Raw genomic sequence first — 13,776 nt, 5'->3', positions numbered from 1 at the left:
GTCTAGGCACTGTACTGGGCTCTGAGAATGGAAAGATGGCAGGAATACTGCTGTATAGGACCTTATAGAATGAAAAAACATAATCCCCTTGCAACTTGACAAGTGCAGTGAGAAGCTGTGAATACAGAGATAAAAGAAGAGGCACTTAGCCCAGTGTAAGGGAGAAAAGGAAAGTCTCTTGAGTAGGTTATACATAACCTTAGTCTTGAAAGTTGAATGAATATTACTAATGGCTGGAGGGAAGGGTCAGTGTTGAGAAAGAAGACTGTGATATAATACAGAGAACAAAGAAAGTCTTTGGTTCATATTATGGGTCTCGGTATCAATTTTATAGATTAAAGAATGCCATTCTTATTGTAAGAATATTGTGGTTAGATTTGTGTTTTAGAACTATACACCTAAGGCATAAATTAAATCAAGGTGAGATTGGAAAGAAGGAAGATAGGATACTCTCATAATAATCCTGATTCAAAAGTAAATTGAACCTGTGCAGCAAGAGCAGTGATGAAAAAATAAAGACTCTAGAAATATTTGAGAGATCAAATGGAAGGACTGTGGTATTGATCGGATAAAAAAAATGAAAATAGGAATATCTAGCATGATTGCTGACATTCTATCTCTGTTAGCTGGTTCAGCGGGTGGTGCATCAAAAACTGTCATTCAGATTTCAAAAGGATGATTCTAGAGGGAGAAGGACAATGGATTCCATTTTGAACATGGTTCATCTGAGGTGTCTGTGAAACTGAAATGTATAGATAGAGCAGGCTGTATAAATCTGAACATTGGCAGAGTGGGCAAGACAAGACACATAAGTTTGAGAATCATTAGCATTTAAGCAATTATAGCATGATGAGTGAAGATGAGATTTCTAAAGAAAAGAAAGTAGTCTGAGAGCAATGGGAAGAATGCAAAATTCTGGGAACAACAGCAGTTAAGGGGTAAGAGGAAGGAAATGAAGAAAGTGAAAGAGAAGAAACTGGCAAAGTTGTGGGAAGAAAACTGGTAGGAAGTGATAAGATAGAAGCCAAAAAAGTAGAGAACCTCCAGGAAACTAGCAGAGAAGCCTTGCAGGACCTAAAGAAAATAAAGTGGTGACTGATGTGATTAGAGGTGTAATTGAAAAATTGAGGTGTAATTCCTCACAAGGATTTGAATCCAGGGAGCTAGTACTAATATGCTAACATTGACAGAAAAAAATATTTGAGGTCGATGAGCCTAAAAAACATCTTATGGGTATGAGTTTTTTGCAAGTGGTCATTTGCTATCCTGACAGTTGGTGTGGGTCTAGAAAATACTGTATAGTTTGCAACTCAGTTGCATTAAAACGCAACTCTATCCCTATGTTCAAGGACTGTTAGGCTCAATCAAGGAACTCTTAACAGTTGGTAGACTTCATAAATCAGAAGAAACAAGACAATTTCCATGAAGGACTGTGATTCTTACAGTTGTTTCCATTCCTTACTTTATAATGGTACTATTAGTTAGACTTCCAGACACTACATAAAGTGAAACCATTCACTCAGGCTGACATTTATACAGGCTAATCAAATGGAAGTGAGATATAGCAAATAACTATAGCACCTGGAAGAGGTTGAAAAATATCATAAAATACACTCATAGTGTATCCTAAAAAGCCAACAAGTTGTTTTGTTTTGTTTTTCTCAGCAATAAGACAAATTTGGGAAAAGGTAATTATGCAGGCAATTCAATGCCTACTGAAGTGTATGAGCTGAAAACTCTTCTCCCTCATCACCATATGTAAGACACTTTAAAGTGAAAGCCAATTTATCAACGAAAATTTCAATACATGTACCCCTTCCATTCCACTGCTATGTAAAAGTCACTTGAGCATACTTTCTCATATTTAGCAAAAATGAGATGAGGGTGAAAGAGTCATATTTAAGAGAAAGGTGTGGGGCAGGAGAATGCAATATCACCCAAGATGCTGCCCTCGGCATCACCTTTCTCTTCAGCATGCTTTAACATAAGGGAAGGATATGCCACATGTGCATGATTGATATGGGAACCTCTTGGTGGCCTTACATGGTTCATAAGTAATTCTAAGATTATCACCGGGGCACTGACCTTTTTTTCTTCAATAGCATTTAGATCTAAAGATTCATAAAACTAAAGAGATTCATAAAACTAAAGAGATTCATGGAAAGTAAAGAAACACTAATACAAAAAGGAATCCCCTCAAATTTGGTGTGAAATTTGCTTTGTGACACTATTTTCTTAAAACAAGAGAACAAAACAATTTACTTGGATCTTCTGTTTCTTTCATGTCTAGCAATCAGGAAAACCAAACACTAGAAGTATTAAATAAACTACACAAACCACTTTATTCTGTGGAGTTCATGGGTGCAAGACGTTCAATCACTTGAAAACAATACTTTGCACCTCAATAACATCTTTAGGTCACGGGTCCTGAAGTATTTACAAACATGAACCATTCCTCCAGAATTTTATGAATCAGCCCACATTGTAGACTGGCAATCTTCAGAGAGACTTAGCAATAGCCTGTCCCACTGCATTGCAAGTCACTTGTAGAGGCAGAAATAAATCCCAAGACCTTTGTACTCAGCTCAAAACATGATTTGACATTTCTGCCCTCATTTTGAATCACTGGTTTTCAAATACTAGATGTGACGTAAAAGATAGGAAATTTGTGAAAGTAAAATGTTGAAGCTGAAAACAAAAACAAATATATAAATAACTATTGCAACTATTTAAAAAATGTTCAAACTTTTCGCATTCAAAAATATTACTTTAGGGTTAATGTGTTCTCAAATCCACAGTATGAGCATTTTTTTCCTTATTGATACAGGAAACCCATTTTTCATGTCTCTCTTATACTTAAAATTTTCTTTCAAAAAGAAAAAAAACTCAAATTAATGATAACCTTGGATGTTTCTTTTCCAGAAACTCACTAAAGAAACTTCCAGAAAATAAAATGGCACCTATTCACCAAAATAAATGTCTAGGAGTCTATGTACCAAATCATGTGCTCTCCCTCCTCCCAAAGAGTTCTTTACATCCTCAAAACCAACAGTTTACTTAATTTTAATACTAAGGAGTCTAGCTATGAATGTCCTGTTTTATTGCAGATTGGAATCAACAAATTGGAAGGAAATCAGTAGGTGACTAGGGGCAGGTAAGCATAAATTAATCGTAAGCAAACCTCTCTTTTGCAAAATACAAGAAAATACACACAAAAAGTCAAGCCCTTTTCCAAATGTTTTTATTTTGTTAACAAATGTTTTTAAAACTGTACTGGTTATCTATTATTGCATAACAAATTACACTAAAATTTAGCAGCTAAAACAACACACTTTTATCCTATAGTTTCTGTGCATGGAAAATCCAGGCACAGTTTAGTAGGCCTTCTGTTTAAGGGTCTCACAAGGTTTAAATCAATATTCACTGAGCAAGATCTGCTTCCAAACTCACTCAATGGTTATTGGGAGGATTCAATACCTCTCAGTCTGTGGAACTGAGGAATTTCATTCCTCACTGGTTGTTGGACTGAGGCTGCCCTCATTCCTTGCCATGTGGACTTCTCTGCATCAGCCGAGATTCTTCAGAGAAACAGAGCCAATAGGATTTATATACATATAAAGAGTGAGACTTATTTTAAGGAATTGGCTCATGCCATTGTGGGCTGGCTGGCAAGTCAAAAATCTGCAGAGCAGGCCAGCAGGCTAGAGACCCTAGGAACAGTTGACATTACAGCTCTGTCTGAAGGCTATCTGCTAGTAAAGTTCCCTCTTTCTCAGGGGGCCTTAGTCTTTCCTCTCAAGGCCTTCAACTGACTGGATGGGGCCCACTCACATTATAAAGGATTATCTGCTTTACAGAAAGTCTACTGATTTAAATGTTAATCACATCTGAAAAATATCTTCGCAGCAACATCTAGATGGTGTTTGACCAAATAACTGAGCACTATAGCCTCGCCAAGTTGACATATAAAATTGACCATCACACTTTCCAATATGGCAGTTTGCTTCATCAAAGCCTAGAAGTCAAGAAGTCAACAGAGAATCTGCTGGCAATTTGGGAGTCAGTCTTTATAAAATAATCACAAAATTATTCTATTAGTTAGAAATAAGTCGCTAGGTCCAACCCATACTCAAAAGGAAAGAATTCTACAATGGCACAAATACCAGGAGACTGGGAAAATTGGAGGACTAAGATGTCTTCCAATTATCATTGGAAGACATCTTAGTCCTCCAATTAGTATGCCTACCATATTAATCCAATTTAAAAACTCTTATTTGTAAACTTTGTATTAATAGCTTTTATCTTATTCAAAAATTAAAGTTTATTTAAAATTTAGAAAACACAGAAACCAACTAAAATTCCACAATTTATACAGAACACTTTTAATATTCCTTCTTTGTTATTTTTTCAGGGAGTTGAGATTATACTGTAAAAATTAATATTAATCATAGACTTTATCATCATCGATCAGCAGTTCTCCTTGATCTTTTTATAATATATATAAATTTTTTTTAGGCAAGGCAACCCTTGGTTGACTTCACAGACTGCAAGGACCTTGTCAGCTTACAATCGCTTATTTTTTATTTTTACGCTTACAGCACCTGGTCTTCCTAGGTGGTCCCCCATCCAAGTACTAACCAGGCTCAACCCTGCTTAGTTTCCGAGATCAGACGGGATCTGGCTTGTTCAGGGTAGCATGGTGGTAGACTCTTCTTGATCTTTAAATATAATCTACTATTGGCAAAACACTTGGCATATTATTAAGCAGAGGCAGCTTAATAATGAACCATTAGAAGGAGATAAAAATTGAGCAGCTTTGTTGCCTAGTAGTTTTCAGACTTCTTTTCTTATTGTGGGAAAACATACATAACATTATATTTGTCATTTCAACCATCTGTAAGTGTACAGTTCGATGGCACTAAATACATTTACAATGTTGTGAAACTTTCACTATTATTTATATCTACAACTTTTTCATGACTCCCAACAAAAACTGTATACCCATTAAACTATAAATTCCCCTTCCCTCTTGCCCTCCAGCCCCTGGTAACCTCTATTCTACAGTCTATCTCTATGAATTTGACTACTCTAGATACCTTATAAAAGTGGAATCATACAGTATTTGCCCCTCTATGTCTGACTTATTTCATTAAGTATAATATTTTCAAGACCACTCATACTGTAGCATATATCAAAATTTCATTCCTTTTTGTGGCTGAATAATATTCTATTCTATATTCATATCTATGTACATATATATATATATAAAACGTTTGATTATTTGTTAATAGATACTTGAATTGTTTCTACCTTTTCACTATTATGAATAATGCTTCTGTGAAATGCGTGTACAAATATTTGTTTGAGTCCTGCCTTCAATTCTTTTGTATATGTATCTAGGAGTAGAATTGCTAAGTCATATGATAGTTCCATGCTTAAACTTTTGAGAAACTACCAAACTGTTTTTCACAACATTCTCAGATTTTTGAATTTCAGGAAATCAGAAAATACATATACACACACATGGTCAAATTAGAATCAGCATAGGATTATTGCTAAATTTGCAAGTTAAAAAAGTAAAAACTTTAAAAATATATGGATATAACTCTTCTTTTACCATATAAAACAAAAAAGGTGTCACCACTAAAAAAAGGCAGGATAAACATAATCCAAGAATAAAAGATCATAGTTTAAACTTTCTCTTTATTATTTTTACATTTTTTTTTATCATTTTTCATTTTTTTTTATATTTTGGTTTTGTTTTAGATCGCTGAAAATTTCATTAGAGACAAACATTAGGCTATGGAGTAACATTTCTAAACCACTAATCTAATTGAAAACCATTCATGTTTTTTATTAGAAAGTAAGACCAGGAGAGATTAACAGATTTAACAGAGATTACAAGGCTAAAGACGGATTAGGACCAGAGTTTGTTGCAAACCCAGTTGGGGAAGACTCCTCACACCCTGCCCAGTTTCAACCAAAAAACCAAAGACGTGGAGTAAAAATAATCAAAATAATAATAAGATAATAATACTTGAATCATCAGTGGCTGCTAAAAGTGATAAAATAAATTGAGATTTAGAATCTAAAAATATCCTCTATTTAATACTCTGATATACCTCTTCGAAACTTTGCCAAAATACTAAATATCTGTTTATTTCCTCTTCTTTCTTGTGCAAGGGAAAGTTAGTCCCTTCCATGAACACCCTTGGCGGGACCTCCAGCCACTCTGGCCAGAGAGATGCTGGAGTGGCACTCCCTCTGTCACTGTGCTGGTACCACAGTCTTCTCCACTCACACAGCCCTGTTCTGATCAAACAATAGGTAATTCTAGCCTTTTAAAATCACCAGCTTTTTCACACATTTTAAATTGTTCTAACAATTCCTGGAGCAGAAACTATTCCTCAAAGTATCAAAGCAGCTCAAAGTGTAAAATAATTTATTGCCATGCCTTTTCAGAAGATATATTGTTTTCCCAGTTAAAATTACACAGTTGTGATTAAAATATTCTTCAGCTTCCTACATTTTATATTTTAAATGTTTTCCTCTTAAATCATAATAGCAAAAGTGTTAATAACTGTGAAATTTAGTTAAAAATTCGTAAGTACCCACCCCAAGCCTCCTCTCAAAATCACTCAGGAAGTTTTTTAAATTAAGTATTCTGGGAATACATGCTAGATTTCCCATGTAAGAATCTCTGAGGAAGTGACCAGGGGACCTGACTATTATAAAAAGATCTCCAAGGGATTTCGATATACAAGACAATCTGGGAATCAATAGTCTACCAAAAATGACCCAAAAAAGGTAAATGCAGAAATCTGCATGAAATGAGAGATATAATTTATTATTACATTGCTTCTCGTGGCTGGAAATACAATAAAATACCCCTCTACAATTCCTAATGTAAACATAAGTAGATTAAATTTGTTAAATTAATTTATCTGATATGCCATTTTTGCAAACTTTCCCATTGAGTGATTGATGGCTGAGTAGAACCAATTCCTGAGGGAAAAATAGTGACTTACACAGGTTTCGGAAAATGTGACCTTTGGTCAATTGTTTAAAGTCATTTATTTTAAAATTCTGATATCATGCAGGTCACTTTACTAGCACCTGGATATGTATATAAGTGTAGCCAGTGGAGAGGTGCTACTTCCAAGAAAAGGTGAAATACTGGCAACTGAAGAATACTAAAGAGCCATCTCAGTAGCTAATGAGACACTTGTGAGGCCATTCTCCAAAGTGTCTTTCACATTTCTGCATGTCTCCTGAGCAGAGGGATTGAGGGATTATTCTGGACTATCTTTTCAAAAACGTTTGTATTGCAAACAGCCTTGGAAGATAGAGAAAGGATACCTACCTAACTAGGGTGAAGGGCAGATTTGTTTCCTGACCAGAATAATAAAGATAATATCTCTCCCTAGGGTAAAATTAGGGTAGCTTTGCTTGTTCCATTTCATAATATTAGGGTTTTCCTAAACTTGGGGTTGCTCAACTGTGACACACCCCCACTGTCCCCATGCATCATCCTTGTGGAACTGATGGACAAGGGAACCAATGCAAACACAAAGCTTAAGCCACTTGCTGTTCTGTTCTGTGATTTAAGTCTTTTGTCCCTAAACTAGGAGTCTGTTTCTTCTGCCAGCATCCATGAAGCTGTGGCAGGCTAACTTTTTTAACCTGTAATTAGAGTAAAATCTCAAACTCTTCACAGTTTTTGACAAATTCTTGCATTTCTAAGTTTTATAACTGCTACCATATTGCTATGCCCTTCATACCTGCATTATAACTGCTACCATATTGCTATGCCCTTCATGCCACTTCTACATTCTGATGCTTCCTTCCAATAAGGATTTCTGATTCCACCTCTACTTTAACGCCAGCACTAATCTATATAATGTGAGAGCAGAAACTTCAAAGCAAAATGACTAAACCACTGAGCTAGTTTTTGACTGTATACAGTCATGTCCGATGGCAGTGGACTTCACATCAGTAAGTCCAAATAAAAATTCTAGTGCTGTCTTTTACTACATAAAAGTGAGATGGTTGGTTTTTCTGGCTCCTTTTTTAATGACATTTATGGTTCTCTGCTGAAGGTAGAGAGCCAAAGGTGCTTCACCTAGGTTATATAGAAATCCCCTGTCCCTAGATAGTGGTCATTTTAAATGTAAAAGCTTTGACCAGCACTTTATACTGGCCGCAGAACCAGGGTGGCTTTTTAAAAGTGTATAGGGCATTAGGTAGCTAAGGACTGAGCTGAAGTATTTCAAGCTTAAAATAGCTCCGCATGGAAGCTACACCGTCATGGTAGCTTTGATTTACAGAGGTGAAATCCAGGACCAGTGTTTCTCCTTTCATCTCCGCATCATCTCTATGAAAAGCAAAGGAGCAAATGTTGTTATTTTCATGCTACAGAAACTGATCAACAAAGTGATACAGTAATATAGCTGCTATAATTGTAATCATTGGCTAAGCTGAAATTTTCTTCACTTGACTTCTTACAATAGCTTGAAAGCTACTAATTTTAATGTTAAAGAAAAAGAATATATATATATATATTTTCCAATCTTTACCCTAGAGACCAGACTAACAAAAACTGACAGGTGGGAGTTGTACATGCCATAAAAAATAAAGATTATTTTCTCTTCACATGTCTATAGGGCACATTTTTTCAGAGCTGGAAGTAGAAAATCCATAAAAAGCAGATGGATCAAAAGTTAATTTTGATCCCTTGGGGAATTATTTAATTAACAGAATAATTCACCATTCAATCAACAAGTATTTGCGGTGTCTACAATGAACCTAACACTGTTATTTGCTGGGGATTCAGTGATAAATAGGATACACAGTGATCACAATATAGGCTGCCTGGTAGAGAGGTGATAAAGTTTACTGCAGGAGAAGTTAGTCAGGTACTTGACAGAAGTGCAGAGTATCTTCCATAGGAGGAAATAGTGGTTTTCAAAAGTTTATAAGCCTGAGAATCTAAATAGATGATGATGATGTTAGTTTTGAAAATAATGGAGAAATCTGACTTCAATATTTAGCTTATCAAGCTAAAGTCATATATTTAAAGTCTTATATATTTAGTTTATCAAGCTAGAGTCTTGGTTGTGTATAATGCATATCCAAAAATTGATGATGATGCACTTACAATGTCAGTATGGGGATATTAACAAGCATGTTTAAAAAAACAAAACAGGTTATCTTGAGCTAATAATTAGAAAATGTCAAAGATACTACTGTACTCATTTAATGGGTCTAGTGAGGATAAAAATGTAATTTTGACAGATTCTTAGCATGTTTTATATATAGGATTATAAATATAAAAAACGTTTCTGTGATTCAACAAAAAATCAATCAATCCTACAGTTCCATGAAGGTACCACACCAACATGTCGACTAAGTCATTGGCTAAGGGCTATCCCAACGGGATATGAACTCCCAGACACTTCCACCTCACTGCTTGCTATGGACTGAAACGTGTTCCCCCAAAATTCATACCCAGAGTGAAGGTCTGTAATTGGGTTTAGATGAGGTCATGAGGGTGGGGCCCTCTGGGTAAGATCAGAGTCCTTAAAAGGAGACCAGAGAGCTTTTTTGTTCTCTCTCTCTCCTCTTTTGCCTCCCATCACGTAAGGAAACAGCAAAAAGGCAGACATGTACAAGCCAGGAAGAAAGCTCTCACCGGAAACCGACTACACTAAAACCGTGATCTTGGACTTCTAACATCCAGAACTATGAGAAAATAAATGTCTGTTGTTTTAGTCACCCAGGCTATGGTATTTTTGTTTTGGCAGCCTGAGCTGAGTAAGAGGGTTCTGCACACCAGCAAACTGATGCCAGCACCCAAGGGCAGTCTTCCAAAGGAAGCTGTAGGTAGAGGATATAAGAAGTCAAAGATAGCAAATCCAATGAGCACACAAGAAGAAATGGTATAAGGGATCCAAGGGGATCTGAGCAGAATTCCAATAGAATCTTCCTACAAGAGATAGGAGCAAGAGGAACTAAATTGGAAGCAAATGATTCTAAGGGATTATCCAGAACACCTTGTTTATAATTGGTGGCAGAATAGTCACTACATTTAAAAATAAATAACATAGTGGGGAGAAGACACCACTGGTACAGCGGTAACAGATTTTGAAAATGTAATATATAATAATTTCATAATTAGCACAAAGTTGTAACAGACTCTTCATGCCACAGGCATTAATCTGAATATCAAAATAATCAAAGCTCAGTCATGTCACTACTTTCTTCAATCGACCTGGTTTTATCATAAAGCCAGGAACACTCCTCTTGTTAAATAAGGGGTGGAAATAAATGAAATAATTTTCATCTGGAGTCTAAATTTTCTATCATGGAGAATATAATAGTGACCTTGTACCACACATTGTTCTCTCCAGAATTAGTTTATACCCTTCTTCACTCTGTTCTGGCTTCAAAGGCAGACCTATTTGAAAACCATCAACAGCGACTTTGCCCTCTCTCTCCTAGCTGCTCTTAGGTATTAGAAGGTACAAGAGGGCAATTTGAGGCCAGGAGGAGTGTAAGTCAGGATACTGATCACTCCACTTCTTTTTCTGCCAGGTGCCTATGAGTTGGGGGATGCCCTACAGTGAAGGGCACTGTTTTCTAAGGCAGCTCTCTCCACACGGCTACCCACTTGAGTTTAGGGTTAAGGGTAAAAAGAATCCTTGTCTTACTTTCCTAGAGATATTTTAATCTCCTGTTGGTTTCTTTAAATTCTACTGCTGCTTCTGCAAATTATCTCAAAATATCAAGTGTATATGTGCTTATCAACTGATTAATAAAAACCTTCTTTGATTTACTTTACCAAGAATCAAAAGAAAAAAAAAATTAATGGGCTGAACTTACTTGTAACGTATCACTATACAGTATACAGTATCTTTATAATAATCTTAGAGTAGCCAAAGAAGAAATAAAACCATGTTTTCCACTTTTTATGAGATTTACAGTATGTATGTTAATATTCCTAATGACTCAAACTATATATTATTCAAAAATCATTTCCACTAAGGAAACACTTCTGAGGATCATTGGACAATGATGGCCATCACCAAAGAATAATGATCTCCAAAACTTCCATAACTATTATTTTGATTCATAAAATACATTGGTTCATCTATGCTGCCAAACTTCATGACATTTATGAACCTTTAGCTCTTTGAATAATGTCTCTTTGATACTATTCAAATTCACTGTATGGTAAAGCACTTACTAGACTAGATTCAGGATCCAAGGTCAAAAACATTTTTAAAATACAGGATTAAGCAAATTTGGATGACTTTTTATTATTGTTGGACTTCCCAGTGCCTACACCTCATATGCCAGGCATTGTGAATTGCCAAGAAGAGCTATACTGCTATGTTGTAATGCACTATAATGAAAGAACTTTTCATTGTTTTCATAAAATACATATTAACATCTCTCTTGCAAAATGGGATTTGGCAGAACTCTGAAAATAGTGCTCTAGTGAATAACGGCTCTCAGTGTACTCATCTCAGCCTCTCTCAGGCTGTAATTTGAGGGCAGAGACGGCCTTTCTGCCATCACCCTACAACTTGTAGTTTCTTCTATCCAAAATCAGTCCCTCTAAGATTCTCTATTTAGCCTCCACTTATTCACTCTTAGCACTCTTCATTCTCTACAATATTATTTCTATGTAACTATTTCTTTTCCATGTCCCCCTGATAGACTTATGTAAACATCAAGCAGGCAGAGACTTTGTTTTGTACTCTGCTATACAGTGCCTGAAATTCAGTAAATATTCAAAAGAACAAATGACTCATGCAGAAGACATGGTCAATATTTTGTCAGTAGGACACAATTCAACATATGTGTATGTACAGGCTGACCCACACAAGCTACCAGACAGCCTACTAGCCCTGGGATAGAAAAGCTCTGCTTAATGTTTGGAAGTTTGCATGATCATATTGATGAGGTTTTGCTTTTTGGCTTTGACTATACTTACAAATATAACTATTTTAATTTTGCATTATATCCACTATACCACATATAATCTTTTTAGAGAAAGCAGAGTAGTGAAAATATCTATAAGCTGAATGCAATCACCCTTATTGTTTCCTCTGTAATCTGGGTCATGATATATTCATGCATGCCTCACAAACACTGGTGACAAAGTTAATTAAAAGATGCTATATAAAAGAATATGAGGCTTAGGACCAGAGAAGACATATGTATTAATATTAGTTTTTCTTTCTAATTAGGCCTCTTCTGGATAATTCTTTGTAAAGACATTTGTAGTAACAATTGATTAAGTTAGATGATGTAGCAAAAATGAGGGATGTTATATATAATAAAGCATACATACTGCAATATTTCATAGGAAATGGTAGTCCTTGAGGCAAGTAGGTGCTGATTCAACTGAGTAATACAGTGGGTCTCATATGTTAGCCACCAACCATCTAACAAGCCCGTACTAGCCAGGAACTATTGGTTAAAAATGTGGCTCTACTACTAACCAATTACTCTAACTGAGGATCTGATTCAGTGTACTCAAAACAGAGAAAATAGAACACTGAATTTCTCAATCAAAGTGGAAAGTACATCAGTGCTAATGTGATGCTTACCTATAAAGATAAGGTTACACATTACACATATAATGACACCATAAAATATATTCTTTACTCTAAGGGACTTAAATATATGAATGAAGTTTGTGAGATTTTAAAATTCTAAGAAATCATACTGTATCTTTCCTCTTTTGCTTCAGTTTCTCAACTCCTGATAATGGGATATTTAATGTTTAATTCTGTAAAAACAACTAAAGATAAGTATACTTGTAAACCCTAAAATGTTGTTTCTCCATAAGTACTTCTGAGAAAATTACTGATTATCAATGTTATTATGTCAAACACTTTACATAGATAATAAAACTCTGAGAGATTAAATATCTCCATTAGCCAAGTTGGTGTTTTTTTTCTTTTAATGATGTTACTGTTTGGACGGTAATTCTAGGAACTTTTCAATGAAGCAAAGGGTAGCAGACAGACTCTGAGGAGTTGTGAGTCACTCATGACATGCTGTAGCCAATATTAATGCATTTCCTCTGCCTGTGATAACCTGATCATGGCTTAAACCCTCTGAATTTTTTTCTCTATATATTAACTGATCAGAAATATGTCCATTTAGTGCTAAAACTACACCCCAAGAACCATATCTCTCTTGCAACGAAACAGACTTCCAACATACATATTTCTTAAACTTAAAAATCAAGATCATCAATAAATTTGTACTATTAAAAAGATGTAATTTATGAAAAATAAGATGTCAATAGTAATTTTTAAAAGCAATGTCACTAAAATATGAGTGCATACATTATAAAATAAGTTATAGGTGAGTAACCCTGGGGAAATGTGTTATAAATGAACTATTGTCAATTCCTAATCAATGGCTCAAAAGCTCATTTGAGTTTCACCTTGGCTGATGTAGCTTTTATGAATTCTGTTTGAATAAGAACTTCTGTATGTCAGGTGCTATCATGTGTTCCCATCCATTTAAAATCCAATTTAGTGAGGCTGTTGTCCATATGTATAGTTACTATTTGAATTACCTGTAGCAGTATATACTCCTAATAAATTTTGACATTTAAAAATGGATTTCTTGATTATTTTAAGACATTTCAAAATAAAATAAAAGTTTTGTAGCCTGCTTCATTTTCATGTCACTGAAACAATGTGAGTTATTTTACAAGGAGAGAAAAAAGTGGGTCAAGTAGCAACAGGCATT

At 35.2% G+C, this 13,776-nt stretch overlaps 1 pseudogene; it reads right to left on the bottom strand.

The window, feature by feature from the left end:
* Positions 1 to 4,589: 4,589 nt before the first annotated feature.
* LOC112475847 lies at positions 4,590 to 4,708 on the bottom strand (annotated as a pseudogene).
* Positions 4,709 to 13,776: the final 9,068 nt, after the last annotated feature.

The sequence above is a fragment of the Pteropus alecto genome, unplaced genomic scaffold (genome assembly GCF_000325575.1).
Source record: "Pteropus alecto unplaced genomic scaffold, ASM32557v1 scaffold152, whole genome shotgun sequence".
NCBI classification, from domain to species: Eukaryota; Metazoa; Chordata; class Mammalia; order Chiroptera; family Pteropodidae; genus Pteropus; species Pteropus alecto.
The sequence above is the reverse complement of the archived record's forward strand: the minus strand, read 5'-3'. Positions and strand labels throughout refer to the sequence as shown.